The sequence below is a fragment of the Prosopis cineraria genome, unplaced genomic scaffold (assembly GCF_029017545.1).
Source record: "Prosopis cineraria cultivar Desert tree isolate PC_DT_omini unplaced genomic scaffold, ASM2901754v1 PC3, whole genome shotgun sequence".
In the NCBI taxonomy this organism is placed as follows: domain Eukaryota; kingdom Viridiplantae; phylum Streptophyta; class Magnoliopsida; order Fabales; family Fabaceae; genus Prosopis; species Prosopis cineraria.
The window spans coordinates 11918009-11933269 of NW_026555334.1; positions in this window are offsets into that span (position 1 = coordinate 11918009).

The following is a 15261-nucleotide window of genomic DNA, read 5'->3' on the forward strand; positions in this document are numbered from 1 at the left end:
TGTGGAGTTGGGTGGAAGAATAGATTGAAATCAAAAGGACAAAATGGACATTTAGACTTTAGCTGTGCTTGGACCCATTTGAATTGTGGCTATGTAGGACCAAATCCAAGAGTGAGAATCGGGTTGGTGCTTCATGTTGTGGATAGCCAATTCGGTACCACCATCGGAATCAAAGATACTAAGAAGCTACTTCATGTTGTGGATAGAAGATTCAAGAAGGTTCAAAACTTTTCAGAAGTCAGCAGTATAGGTAATGGAGAAGATTTGATGAAGAACCAAACTATATTTCTCACACTTTCAGACAAGGGTTAAGGCTTGCTTGAGATTCTTGGAGACATCGGTGACAATCCAATGAACGGGCGGATCATAGAGAGAGGGAGTAGTGGAGGCAAGTTGAACGATGGACTGGAGCATTGTGAAGAGATGTTTCACTTGCTTGGCAAGTTCAAAGCAACCTGGCTATGAGGATTGGCGGCTTTGATAACTCTACCTCTTAGTAAAATGGGAAATGAGAGTTCTTCTTGCATGATTCTTTCATCTTCAAGGTTCACTATAGGAAAGAAGACAACAATGATGACAAACACAAGGGAAGAAGAGACAAATGACTTCTTTGCTTTGTTTAGTTGTGTTTTTTAAAATAAAATAAAATAAAAATTGAAGAGTGAGAAAGCAATGTAGAGAGTAAATGTCCATTTTGTCCTTTTGCTACTCTTCCACTTAACTTCACATATGATGACACCTGCCCTTATAAGTCAAACTTCTCCCTCTCTTACCCAACATAATGATCAACATTTGGAGATTTAACAGGGTGGGACAAATTTGTTACATTTTTAATTACTTAAAGAATAAAAATACTACAAGAAAGATTTTAGGCTGTTGAATGTTCCTATCAAAATATTTTTAAGAGCAAAAATGGACTTTTATCCTAAATTGAATTGATAATTAATGAGAGGTTCAAAAAGCAGTAGTCATGTGGCTTATCTAGCTAAAGATGATCCGGATGGATTGAATTGGTACTGATCATGTCGCTAAATAATTAACGAGTCAAGGTCGACCAGAAAAAAAGAAACACTTATAAATGGTCAAAAAAAGTTGCCAAGAATAATTCAATATACATGAGCTATGAATGTCACTTTGTTCCGCATTAATCAATATCCATTCCCAAAACAAACGCGTGTGCGCACATTCCGTAATAAATACGTAAGCAATTATTCAAATTAGTCATTTTCCATGGGCATAGCAGCGACCGACCACGGACCTGTATGCTACTTCTTTCATTTTAAATTATAAAATATTTTTTTAAAAAATTTAACATCTCAAAATATAAAATATTTTGATAAAAATAAAATTTTATTTATAATATTTTTTAATATTATTTTTCTTATTATATTATCTCTTTTTAATATTCTTTTATAAATATAGTATTAAATGAAAGTCATTTTAAAAAATGTATAATATTGTTTTGAAATAAATTAAATTATAAAGTGTACTTAATAATCTTATTAACATGTATAATTTTATTTAAAAATATTTTATAATTAAAAGTGATAGAGTATGTAAGATTTTTTGCACATTTGTTGTCTTTTCCTTTTGTGTTAACTTTGTTAAAGAGTTGGAAAAACAGGCATGTAGGCCAACCCACTCTAAAATTACGAGTTCAAAAATGTTGCACTTAAAATAGAAAATGAGTTTATGAAAATTAAGAGCTTGTTTGTTTTCTATTTTTAAAAACTAATTTTTATTTTTTAAAATAAAAAAATTTAAATTTATTTGGATAATTGTTTTTCATTTAGTTATTTTCAAAACTGTTTTCATTTTTTTTGTTTTTTTTAAAAAAATAGAAACAACTTTAAGTTTTTTTCATTTTATTTTCTTATTTTTAAAATACATTTATTTGATTATTAAAATTATAGTTACCCTTGACTATTTTCTATTATTAATCACCATCATTAACTGCCTATAATCATCACCATCAGTTCATTTTTTAATTCTAAAATTATTTTTAAATTACATAACCAAATGGCTTTTTATTTTATTTTTGTTTTAAAAATAATTTTGAAAACATATTTATAAAACAGTTTTTAAAAAGCAAAAAATGAGAATAGAAACCAAACAAGCCCTAATTTTTTGGATTCGAGAGTCTAAAAGAGCCAAGCTCTTTTATTTAAATCAATGTTAGTTAAAAAAATGTTTATATTTTAAATTGGAGGGAGGATTAATTAATAATTCCTGGCCTTGCATTTTTGCTTAATCATCTAAAAATTGAAACGTTTCACTTCCTTTTCTTTCTTTTTCCTTTTATATCTTAATTGAAACGTGAGACTCAACTAACTTTGTATGGTAGTGAAATTATGATAAGCTCTTATTTTAGATTCGTACTCATACAATTAATATTAACATCACATAGAAGACTGCCCACAAAAGATTCTAATTGATAGGAAGTTGAGTAAAGTGGCGAGAAGTGGAGTTGACAAAGATATTAGCTTTTAAACAAAAGTCTCTCTATTCAATATTATAAGGCATTTTTTTTTTCAAAATATCATGTTAAATAATATAAGGCAATTTAGATCTTTTAAGGTGCAATTAATAATTTTTTTTCATAAATACGTTAATCAAGAAGTGTAATTAATAATATTTTTTAATTGAGACATCCTGTTAAATAAATGTTAATATTGTGTGAAATTTAAAAAAAAATTAATTAATTTATTGAGAATGTAATTCGGTAAAAGTGACTAATACTAGACTGAGGGAATATGTTAATAAATATAAGAGATTATCCTTCTTAATAGACTAATCTTTTATTAGGATATGCTATTTTTATTTTTAAGTTAGGAAGCTAACCACATAGGGTAACCTAACTGCCATCATGTCTTTGGCATATGCTCTACTTTTAATGTATACTCATAGTATTATAGATATATATATATATATATATATACACACACACACACTTTTAAATGTATGCTCATAGCATTATATATATTTCCTTCGAACTACATCACTTCCTAAAAATACCCTTTGATTCAAAATATATGATATTAGTTAAATTTTATGTTTCTGTACCATTTACACCCTTACTTTTTTTTTTTTAATATTCCTTGTCTTTAAATGCTCAATATTTAAAAACGATATATGTGTTACTTGAAAAATTTAAAGGCATAAATGTAAAGATGTAGACATTTTTTTAAAAAAAATAAAGTTTCAACCAATATTATTCGTAAAACGTAAATTAGTTATATAGACTTAGAATTAATTGTTAATTTACCAATATGATTTATAAATTACATCAATTAATATGTTAATAATTATACAAGATTGATATCAGTTGTTTAATTGTAAGCAACAATATCAGTTGTTAAATTGCTAACTTTATTGATTAATTTACTAATATTATTTGTAAATTATTAACAAGTCTTGTAATTTACAATTGATGTTAGTAAACTAACAAGTAAAGTTAGCAAATTAATGACTAATATTACTACTTTTCCAACAAACTGATATAATTTATAAGTTATATTAGTAAACTAACAAATGAAGTAAGAAAAGTAACAACTAGTGATTCAAGTCTTGGACAAAATTAATAAATAAATGGTACTTTAATCTTTTTTTACTAGTGGAAATTATTTCCATCTCTATCCTCTTGAATTGAACTAAAATTTTATATATTATTCACATTTCTAGTCTTTAGTTGAAATTCTCCCACAAAAATATTAAGAAAATTATATTATTATACCTTGAATCATATATGATGACCTAAATTTTATTTTCATCATTATAAGAAATATAAATAATAATTAGAGAGTTAGTAATATAGGTCAGCTCATTCAGTTCATGAAAATTAGTAGATTATTACACCTTTGAATGAGAAACATATTCTAAACAAGCTGACCCATTTTGTCTTCTTTTTTTGCCTTTTAGAACGCTTATTCCTTACTTTTTTTTCCTTCAAACAACTGCTCTTGTAATTGGTCTCGCTCCCCGCCCTTATTCATTTTGAAATGTGACATATGAATTATTATATTTGTAAATTTTGCAGAGGATTAGAAGAATCTTTGAAAAAAAAAATGATAATAAAATTCTTTCTAAAATATATAAATAATAATTTAGTCTCAAAATGTCATAAATCCTTAAAGTCTCTAGAAACTTTTCTATCATTAATGAATTTATTTAAATTATCAAATTATCTTTGTTAAAAATAAATGATTTATAAATTTTTTTTTATATTCACAACAATGCAATAATAAATCAGAACTTCACATGTTAAATTTCTTATTTATTGTGTATTGTTACAAATATAAGAAAAAAATTTATGAATATTTAAACAAAATTTATGAATTATTTATTTTTAATAAGAATAATTTGATAATTTATATAAATTCATCAATAATAAAAAAGTCTCCAAGAACTTTAAAAAAATTATAACATTTCGAAAAACTAAATTATTATTTATATATTTAGAGAAATTTTATTATCATTTTCCCATCTTCGAAATATCATATTACTTGCTTTTTATGATTTATTGTATGAATTGTTTTGTATGAACTGTGATGATTAATGTGTCTGATTAATTGTAATGATACGAATTAGTTGAATCATTGTTGCATTAGTAATTTAGTATAAATCATTGCGGAAGTAGTTAGTATGAAAAATACTACACATGTTTCATCATTGTAATTTTTTTTTCAAAAAAAAAGGCCCATCAGGCTCATCAACCCACTAAAAGTGGGCCAAGCTAAGAACACTTCACCTGATTCCCATCCAAATCCAATATAGAATTAATAGTGGGCCAGCCCATCTTGGGATGCGGTCGCCTATTTTCCTTCTCTCTCAGTTTTTTTTTATCTGTTTTTTTCCCCCTTTCTTTCACCTTTTCTCTCATTCTTTCAATTGAAAATTTAAATATTTAAGGGATAAACCCAAAATGTGACATATTTAAAATGGCGCTGGCCGCAGGGTATATTTCCAACTAAGGCAAGCTTTTTGTTGACGAAAAGAGCAAAAGAAGAATTTTAAGTCAAAGATGTGAAGCTCGATGGTGGAGATTTGATGTATGAAATTACTAAAGTCTACTTCGTTATATAAAGTTTATTAATTATTAATTACTTTGCATGAAAAGATGTGAAAAGCTGATATGAAATTTCAAATTGCTTTTATCCTTTTGGCTACAATTACGCCAAAAGAATAAAGAAAGAAAGAAAGCAAACCGCGCACTTTTTTTTTCCTCATCAATAATTGTAAAATTATTAATTTAGTCTTTAAATTTAATTTTTATGAATTTAATATTTAATATTTTTTAAATGATCATGTTAATATTTTAAATTAATTTAATATATAAAATATATTGATCACTTGACATGTATATGTTGATAAATGAAAATAAATTAGGCTTCAAGTTAATTTAATTTTATTTAATTAAATTTCTTATGTTGTGTTTTTTTTTTACTTTTAAAAATTTTTAAGTCCATTTTTTCTTATCTAACTGTATTTCTTTTTATTAATCTACATAATCTATATCAATATTTCTTTATGCATGCATGTAAGTTAATTTTATCAATATTACCTTATCTTTGAATACTAAGGACTGAATCAATAAATGAGGCAAATTTAAGAGATCAAATTGATAAAAATTACACTTGAGAGATTAAATCAATAATCTAAACAAATTTAAGGAAGTAACCTGTTTGGTTTCTTTTCTTTTGTTTTTTTAAAATTGTTTTGCAATACAGTTTTTAAAACTGTTTTTTCCAAACAAAATGAAAAGAAAACATGTTTCATCGCGTTAATTTAATGTTAGTTTATAATTAAAAAATTGATTGATGGTGATGGTTATTAGTTAATGATGGTGGTTTATGATAATTATTAATTAAGGTAATTGTAATTTTTGATAATCAAATATACTTTACTTTGAAGACTAGAAAAATAAAATGAAAATAGTTTTAAAATTTTTCTATGTTTTTTTATTTTTTAACAAAATGAGAACAATTTTAAAAATAATTTTTTGAAAAAATAAAGATTTATTTTTGAAAATGGCAACCAAATAGACCCTAAAAATTTCATCATCCCTATAGCCTATATTCAAATATTTAAAAAAAAATTGGGGGAGCGGACTATCAATAACTACAAGATGTGAATTTTATGTGCATTCATATTTTTTGTTATCCCGTTTTTAAATATGTAAATACATGTGCGTTAGAAATTTAATTTGAAAAAAGGTGGTCATATTGCAAAATTAATTATACGAGATGCTTTTCTTAGCGTACTTCCCCTGCATTACTTGGAAAAATTTATATATTAATGAGTTTATTAGAAAACCAAAGAGAGAACGTTTCGTTTAAGAAGTAAAAGAAAAAAATGGGAACTGAAAAAAACAAACGTAAAAACATTAAAAAAAATAGAGTAATAATATTGTGCATTGGGAAAAAAATTGTGCACCCAAAAAGACGTCCATCCTATTTTCAAGCCATTTTGGACTAACAAACTTGTTACTGATATTTAATTTGCATTATAAATATTGGGAGACTTAACAACCTTCTTCCCAGTGAATCTATGTCAGTTACTTTTGGCAAATTGAAACATACAACAAATAATTACTTTCTTTGATTTAAAATATAGAAAATTTTTGAAAAAACTTGCATACCAATAAAGTATTTATTCCCATAAAATTCTATATATATATATATATATATATTTACCTTTAGTTTCAATTGTAAATGCGCTTTACGATGAATAAAAGATATATTTATACAAATATTTAGGATAATAAATATAAAAAAATAATAATTTTTTATATATATTAGCTTACTTATATATTGAAAAAAAAATATTTATATTTTGAATAAGAGAGAGTAATATTAACTATGATGCCTTGACCTTTTGTCTTTTGTTAACCATCGACTGCCTTTCGGTCACAATGTCCACTGTCTCTTGTTCACTATTGACCTATTTTTTGGCCTCATGATTTTTGTTCACTATAACTATTGACTGATGCTCCGCCCATCAAGTTGATCCTATTTCAACAAGTTACTTGTGTCATCCAGGCCAGAAAATTCCTGAATTACAAAGGCAACTGGGACAACCATATGCCACCAAATCACTAGTGGTTACCACGATTGGTTTAGTCTGGTTTTTCATTCAATATGCATTTAATCTGCATATAATATGTTTTATATTGTCATGGCTCTCCAAAATTAAGAGTTGGGTTAAAATCCTATTAATGTGCAAGAAGTTTATTAGCAGATAGTTAATGAATGCTTATTTGATCATCTTCCTCTAGATAGCAGAACCCAAAACACTATATTCCACTATTAAGGGCTCATTATGAAGATCCCAACTTAGCCAATATTTATGAATATTTTTTATAAGTGCCTTTTGAGCTATCAAATTTACCATGATTCTACGAATGAGTCAATGGCTCCTAAATTCATGTAAATATTATTCCATAAAAATTAAATTTAATTGTAAGTGGTTGGAAACTTATAGTCTGATGTGTAATCATTATCATCAATTAAAATGATAATAATGTGAAGGAGAGGCTTATCTGGTTTGGCACTACATGTGGTCAACGCAGATCCTGCTAATGCACAGTTAGTCCCACGATCATTCTCTGTCATTGTTTGTGTTTCAATTAAAATGGATGAGACAAAGAAGATGAGTTAAGCCAATCAATGAATCTCATATAACCAAAGTACTGTACTCGGAGACTCTTCAGAAAGCCAAGATTCAAAGTTTCATGGGCAAAATGAAATCGTGTCTCCTTGTGGATCGGATCGAGTTAATTGCTCATTATACACTTTATTACTACTAAAAAAAAAAGGTTGAAATTTATTTAATTTTACTTTTGCTCCAGCATCCTAGAGTAACTCGATTAGCAGCTTGAAGGCACCCATTTGGAGGACATGCCTCCCAAAGAGCGTTTAATCGGTGCAACATATTGAGAAATTGAGCTCAATACCTCTAACTAATTAAGACTTAAGAGAGACCAATCTCCCATCCAGTTGATCCAAGCACTCAATAATAAATTTACTTTAAATATTAAAGTGAAGTAATGATCCATGAGCCCACAAAGCATAACACAATATAACAATTGTGTTGTCTTCAATCATGCCTTTAGGTTAACTTACTCCTAAGATAAAATGTATACCCCATTAAAGCTTGCACCCAAACTAACCTAGCCAAGTTTTGAAGGGTTAAGGTTAAAACTAACATTGCCTTGCCTAAACGTGCGGGCGCATGGGCATACACACACGCGCACGCACGTATTTAATTATTTTGAAATTTAATTATTTTATAATGTTATTTACTAAAAACTCCCTCCTTCATAATTTTTAAAACAATTTTACACAAAATTAGGCATATTAATAAAATACATTAAATATATTTTACAATTTTTTTTTTAAAACATAAATATAAATTTTTAAAAATACTATTCATTTAATATAACATTATTTGTGAAATATTAAATATAAAAAAATGTATAATAAATTTATTTTTTTAATTTTAGTGAAATATATTGAAAGTGACTAATATAAATAAAATTAGAGGAGTATGTATTAACACAAATTGCTTCTTAATTTATTATAAGGATCTTTATAGAAAATAAAAAAAAAGAGTCAGAATAAATACCAGCCTCATAACATGACAATGCTATGCCCATGGAAATCAAGACAGTCACGCGTAAGATTATTCTGAATGTCGTTAATCAGAATAAGTTGAACAAATATTTTTTTTTAAATTTTTGAAAAATTATTTACTAACCTTCAAATAGAATTGGATTATACTTTTAGAAGGTGATGATTTACTATTCAGATGGGAAAAGAGAAAACAGAGAGAAATTGGTCGGAAAAGGAATAATCTCAAGATAACGATCACCCCTCTTTGAAGGACCTGAGGTCTCTCTTTATAAGAGGAACATCTCTTTACTATCCCTCCTCACCTTTAATTTTATATAACTAATAAAGTTTGCCATATCAAATTAATAACATGCACATCACATGAAAAAAAAATATTTATATTAATTTCTAACACAATTTAAGGAGGGATAAAACTATAATTTTTACTATTAAGAAACATAACGATACTCTTATTTTTTGGTTAAGGGACCTTTTTCTCATTATTCACTGTTAACACAATTTAAGTATAATTTTATTATTTTTTTATCAATTAAAAAATCCATTTGTATTAAATATATGAAAAAATTTAAAAAGTTTTCATTTCAGAACTATATAAAATAAAATTTATTCTTTAATACAAAAAAAACTATGTATCATTGATTTAAAAAATATGGATACAAATAATATAAAAGTAAATATTTAAAACTAATATAAAATAAATATTTAAAAAATAATATAATTTTTATAAATTTATTATTTACTTACATAAAATACCACGTAAGCTTCTATGTGACTTTTTTTTTTAATCTGATATGGAAAATTCTATTGATAATATAATAGAGTAATTAATAACAGGGGTTTTGAAAAACAAAACTAAAAGTTAGGGGGTTAATTTAAAATATTAAAAGGTGAAGAGAGTCATATATAATTGCCTTAAAATTTAAGGAAATTTTATGCATTTTAATCTTATATGTCTTTCTTTTCTAATTTTAAGAATAAGGTTTTAATTTTAAATACGTATAAAAGTTTAAATTTTTAAATCAGTCATAGAAAGAAAATTTAATTTTAACTTGAAATACCATGGAGAAATTTGGAAGTTAAATATAAATAAAGGGACAATTAATCATTTTGACTTAGTTGGTAGTTTAATATTTAAATTTAACATATTATAACATAGTTAGTACTTATAGTTTCAACTCAATTGTAACATTAGTGAGGGACCCATAAAATTTAATTAGTGAGGTCAAATTTCACCAAATATAAATATCAAATATGATATAAATATGTTTTTAAGTATTTATTAAATTAATATAAAAATAATATTTACTAAAATTAGTTACTAAAGAACTAGTATATTTTTATAATAATTTAATAGAAAACAATATTTTTACATATATCTATTTCGTCTTTTTTAAAAAATAAATCAGGTCAGGCATACAATATTTTTGGGTTGGGGGCAAAATGAAATATTTTAATTAGAGGAGGCAAGTGAAATTTTAAAGGGAATTATGTGTAATTTTCTTCATATAAATGGAACCTGCAAGTAATATTAAGCTTTTGTTATTACAAGTAGGTCCGTCTTTGGTAATATAGTAATGAGCACAACTTGATCTTATTACTGTATAAAATACTTAGAAAAAATTGGGTTTCTTATCATGATATATATATTGAAAACACAACTCAATGATCAATTGGTCCAATATTCGTGAGAGCACGCACTAAAGGGGTCATGGATTCAGGTTGAAGAGTCATAACGCACAAGGTTCGCCACAAAAACTTCACCTTTCCACTTTGTGATGATGAGATTTCTTTAATTAAATAGAATAACGACGACAAAGCAATAGTTAAGTCTTTTTCTTTTTTGTGACCTATTTTCTAAGGGGAACAACCAATTTAATTGGGAATATATACTATTTCCGTTGTACTTATCTCCATTGAACAGCAGAAAATGGTCAAATATACCAAATATATTGCATACTGTGTTACCTTGTTTGTCATTTTTCTTTGGGTTAAATGACAAATTGTTCCCTAAATAATAAGTCAAGGAGTGCTTCGGATTTTATATTTGTTTAATTTGGGTGTAATGTTTTTTTTATTTTTTAAAATAATATAATATGGCCTCTACTGTTGACCAAAATTAATTTTGACTATTCTTAGTTGACTAGAAAATTATAAAAGAAAAACCCTCAAAAATCACAGAAAATTATAACCCAAAAATTATAAAAGAAAATGGATCAAAAAACTACAAAAAAAAAAAATCTTGGTCATATTATGTAATTTTTGAGAATATTTTTGGTATTTTTTTAATAATTAGTGATCAAAGTTAACATTTGTTAATGATAGTAGTCATATTGCACTATTTTAAAAACTTAAAGAAAAATATTATATAAAAAATGAGTTTAAGGTTTTAGGCATTCATAGATCTTCAATTTAAAGACCAATTTTCCGTTTAACCCTTTTCTTTCTCCTTTAAATTATATCTGCTTTGATCTTAATTCTTAAATGTAAAAGTTAATAGGCTAATTTATCATAATTTATTTTAACCTCATCCATTATTTTCCCTCCAAACTACTTCTATATTTAAGAATTTGACGTATGGTTAAAAGGGAAGATATTTAAGAAAGGTGACACATTTTTTTATAAATAACTAAGTTATTTAATTTTTTATGTATATAAATTAGCTAAATATTTCCTACATTTAGGATAGAAGGGGGTACGAAATCCCTATATTAAGTCATGTGCAAATATTTTTTAATCAGTTCAAAAAATTCAATAAGTAATCCTTAGCTTTGTAAGCTTTCAGAGATTTCTTTACACCCCCTCATCTATTAAGTCATGCTCATGCTTTTAAATCCATTGACATTATATTATAGGGTAAAGGAGTAAAAATATTCATAAAGTAGTCAACCACAGGCACCCAGTATCCTAAAGTGATAAAAAAGACAAAAATACCATAATGTTACATGGATAGGTGTAAAAGTGATCAAATCGTTAACTTTGACCTAGCACCGTTAATTTAGACTGTTAAATGTTGACTATCCATATCATGTGTCAATCTTTACTAATGTAAAATAATAAAGAGGTAAAAATATTTAAGAAATCATTGGCCAAGGGCAAAAATACCCATGAAGTCGTTGGTTATGAGTAAAAATACTCATTTATCAGAGTTGGTGCAAGAGTAACAGTCCATCAAATCCCTTAGATGTAGAATGTTTAACTAACACTTAAGCAAAAGTTAATCATTTTTTTCGCTGATACGGATAAAAAATATTTCCAAATGAAATTATCTGAAGGTTAATTAGTCATTGTATGAATATCATGTGAGAAAATGTCATTTTGGCCAAATATCAAATTAAATTGCTTGTTTTTTACAGCAGTAGTGAAAACCATTTGAAAATTTTGAACATATCATTAATACAATTTCTTAAAGTTGTGAAAATGTTTTTAAGCTAGGTGTGCTCAATCTCGATCTTTGATTTTGTACAATCTATCTTACTATGTTAAATCTCAGGTTTTGCAGATAAGAAAAATGAGTAGAGAGGGAGGAAGGAAGGGAGCAAGATATGTGGTGATGGAAAGAAACCATGTGGCATTGATTTTGATAGATTGGTACCTATTACAATAATATTATGGGTAATCATATGATGATTGATCAACCTCTAGAGAGTTTCATTTGAGAATATTTTTTACCCATATCAACAAAAAAAAATGGTTAACTTTTCCTTAGTTGTCAGCTAAACAGTTAACATTTAAAGGATTTGATGGACTAATCACTTTTGCACCAACTCTAATAACGTTATGGGTATTTTTACTCCTGACCAATGACTTTATAAGTATTTTTGCTCTTGGCCAATAATTTCGTAGGAATTTTTGCCCTTTTATTATTCCACATTAGCAAAAACTGACACGTGGCATGTACAATCAACATTTAACAATCAAAGTTTTGCACTCATCCATGTAACATTATGGGTATTTTTATCCTTTTTTTTACTTTAGGATACTGAGTGTCTATGACTGATCACTTTGTGAGTACTTTTATTCCTTTACCCTATATTATATTGCAAAAATTTCTCAATCTCATTTGGTTATATGCTTCTCCTGCCATCATCATCATCATCATGTCACAACCACAAGTCCATTGAGTAGAACTCACCCCAAAAAGCATCTCATAGGAGGAAGGCACCCAACTGTATGAACCATATTTCACCGATGTAACCTCTCGATATGAAACTCATAACATAACCTACCCCTCAAGAGCCAACGTCCATGATGGCTCATGATTCACAGTGCTTCATTCGACCTTCAACCAGTCAGCAGCACCAATGTCACGACCACAAGCCCTTTAATAGAACTCACCTCCAAAAAAAGTCTCATAAGGGGAAGGTGCCCAATTGACATATAAACTATGTTCCACTAATATGGATTCCTGATGTGGGACTCATAAACACATCATCATCATCATCATATTTTAGCTAATTAGTTGGATTTTGTGGATCAGCATGTTATGAGGATAAGTTAAATGGTAAAGCCTATATATATTTTAAAAAAAAATGGTCTAATCCATATTTAAAACGAGATTCTCGATGTCCATGCATTTTCTCACCTACTTAAAGGAATCCCCTTTGTGTAATTCCATTTTTATGGCATGGACCTCTTAATGTGAACAAAATAAGGGAGAACTCATCTTAAACACCAATTTATTGGAAATAAAAGTCTCTTAAACTAATAAATATATAACTTCATTTCTCTTGTAAGACTTTTTGATATTAAACTTGTAACAAAACTCATATACACATGACTGTTGGTTGTGGGGACATCCTGGATGAACAAACAAGTTAAAAAGCCAATGTACAAAATGAGCAGACTCTCCAGAAAAAATCCCTTTTAATATAATGAAATTATATTATTAAAACGAATAACATTACACATATATATACACACCTTCATAGGTTTGCTTTCCTAGGATTCACGGTATCATGAAACAACAACGAAAACAATAATCAAAAGGCTTTTTTTTTTAATGTATATCTGCAAATCATTATTAGTCCTCCCCATCTATTTTTTGAATCATTAAACTGTTTAAAATTTAAATAGAATTGAAAAAACCTAGTTGCGTTTGGGAAAAAAAAAAGAATTCAAGAAACATGATTGAGTCTGAGCTGTAGAAATTGTTTTTAGGATCCTATTCCTAATAATAGAACAGATAAATTCTATCTCTCGTGTCGACCAGATCGTCCATCATAATTATACGCCGTTTCCTACACCATAGAATTAAACTGCAAAATAAAAAAGGTGAAGAATATTTTGAAAATCATTTGACGGAATTGATTACCAATCGAATAATAATAAGAATAAAACAGAAATAAAAGTTGATGACGATATATGAGTATACAGTTAGGAACCAAAATATTTCTTTACAATTTACATATACGATCAAGTACTCATAGATTTAGAATTTTTTTCAAGACTTTCTCGCGGTTCTCGTATAAATTATATTTAATGTCTTTTGAAATGTCTACCATTAAAAAATGAAAACATTTAATCTATTATAAGTGAACTGTCGTCTGTCGACAACTTCTCAAGTATAGGCGCTTCTAAATCTTTGTTTAGTCTCAAACTATGGTAGCACTATTATGTTTAAATATTTAAAAACTAATAATTCCTTTTTTTAATACCCAAAAATTTAGTTGCTCGGGCTACAAGGACTTGTTAAGATTGTGCGGTATCCTTGCTCAAAAAATAATATTTATAGAGATCTTTGGAAATTATTCGCTAAAAAAATCTTGTTTTTTATATATATTCTTCAATCGAAATAAAGCAATAAGTTGCTAGCATGCTTTTAATTTCTATACAATACTCTATGATATGTAGTTATTAATTATTAATTTGAGTGAATGTCAAAATTCAAAAGTCACACACATCATTAAGGTATCAAAATTTCAAATTCCCAAGAATCATGAAATTAATTAACTTTAATTTGCCTTATAATTAGGGCCCGAGGTGTTACTAGACTTGAATGGGAACACTTATAAACTAAATAAAATAAAAACTATGTGTATTTTATGAAAGTCTATATGAAGGAACACACACACAAAAGTCATAACAAGATAATTAATCTAGAACAGGATAATTAACAAACTAAATAACAAATATTTTTTCTGATCCTATTTACAAATTACTTATAGTATGTTTTATCAAAACTAAAGAAAATCTTAAAATTCATTAACTTTGTCTTAAAATTTAACAAGTTTTCACCTTCACTTGCAATAAATATTCTTAAATTTTATTATTAGTATTTTTATTTGAAGCATTCAATAAGGAAAAAAAATATAAAGAAGAGTATTGAAAATTGGCAAGTTCCACATAAATAGAATTAAATTTTTTTCTTCTCGATCTGTCCCATAAATAGAATTAGAGGAGTAACTTATTAAACATAAAACTGGGATTGACAAGAGGGAGTACACACACACGAATAACTAACTTTAGCGAAGGTTCAACCAAATGTGTAAAAACGATTTTTTTTTTAATTGAACGAGAAAGTAAAACGTTTCCTAAAATCAGTATATATTTATTCATGTTATAGCACAATACAACCACCCACGTTGTCACAATTGGAAAATTCCACTACCGATAATCATGTTTAATTTCATGC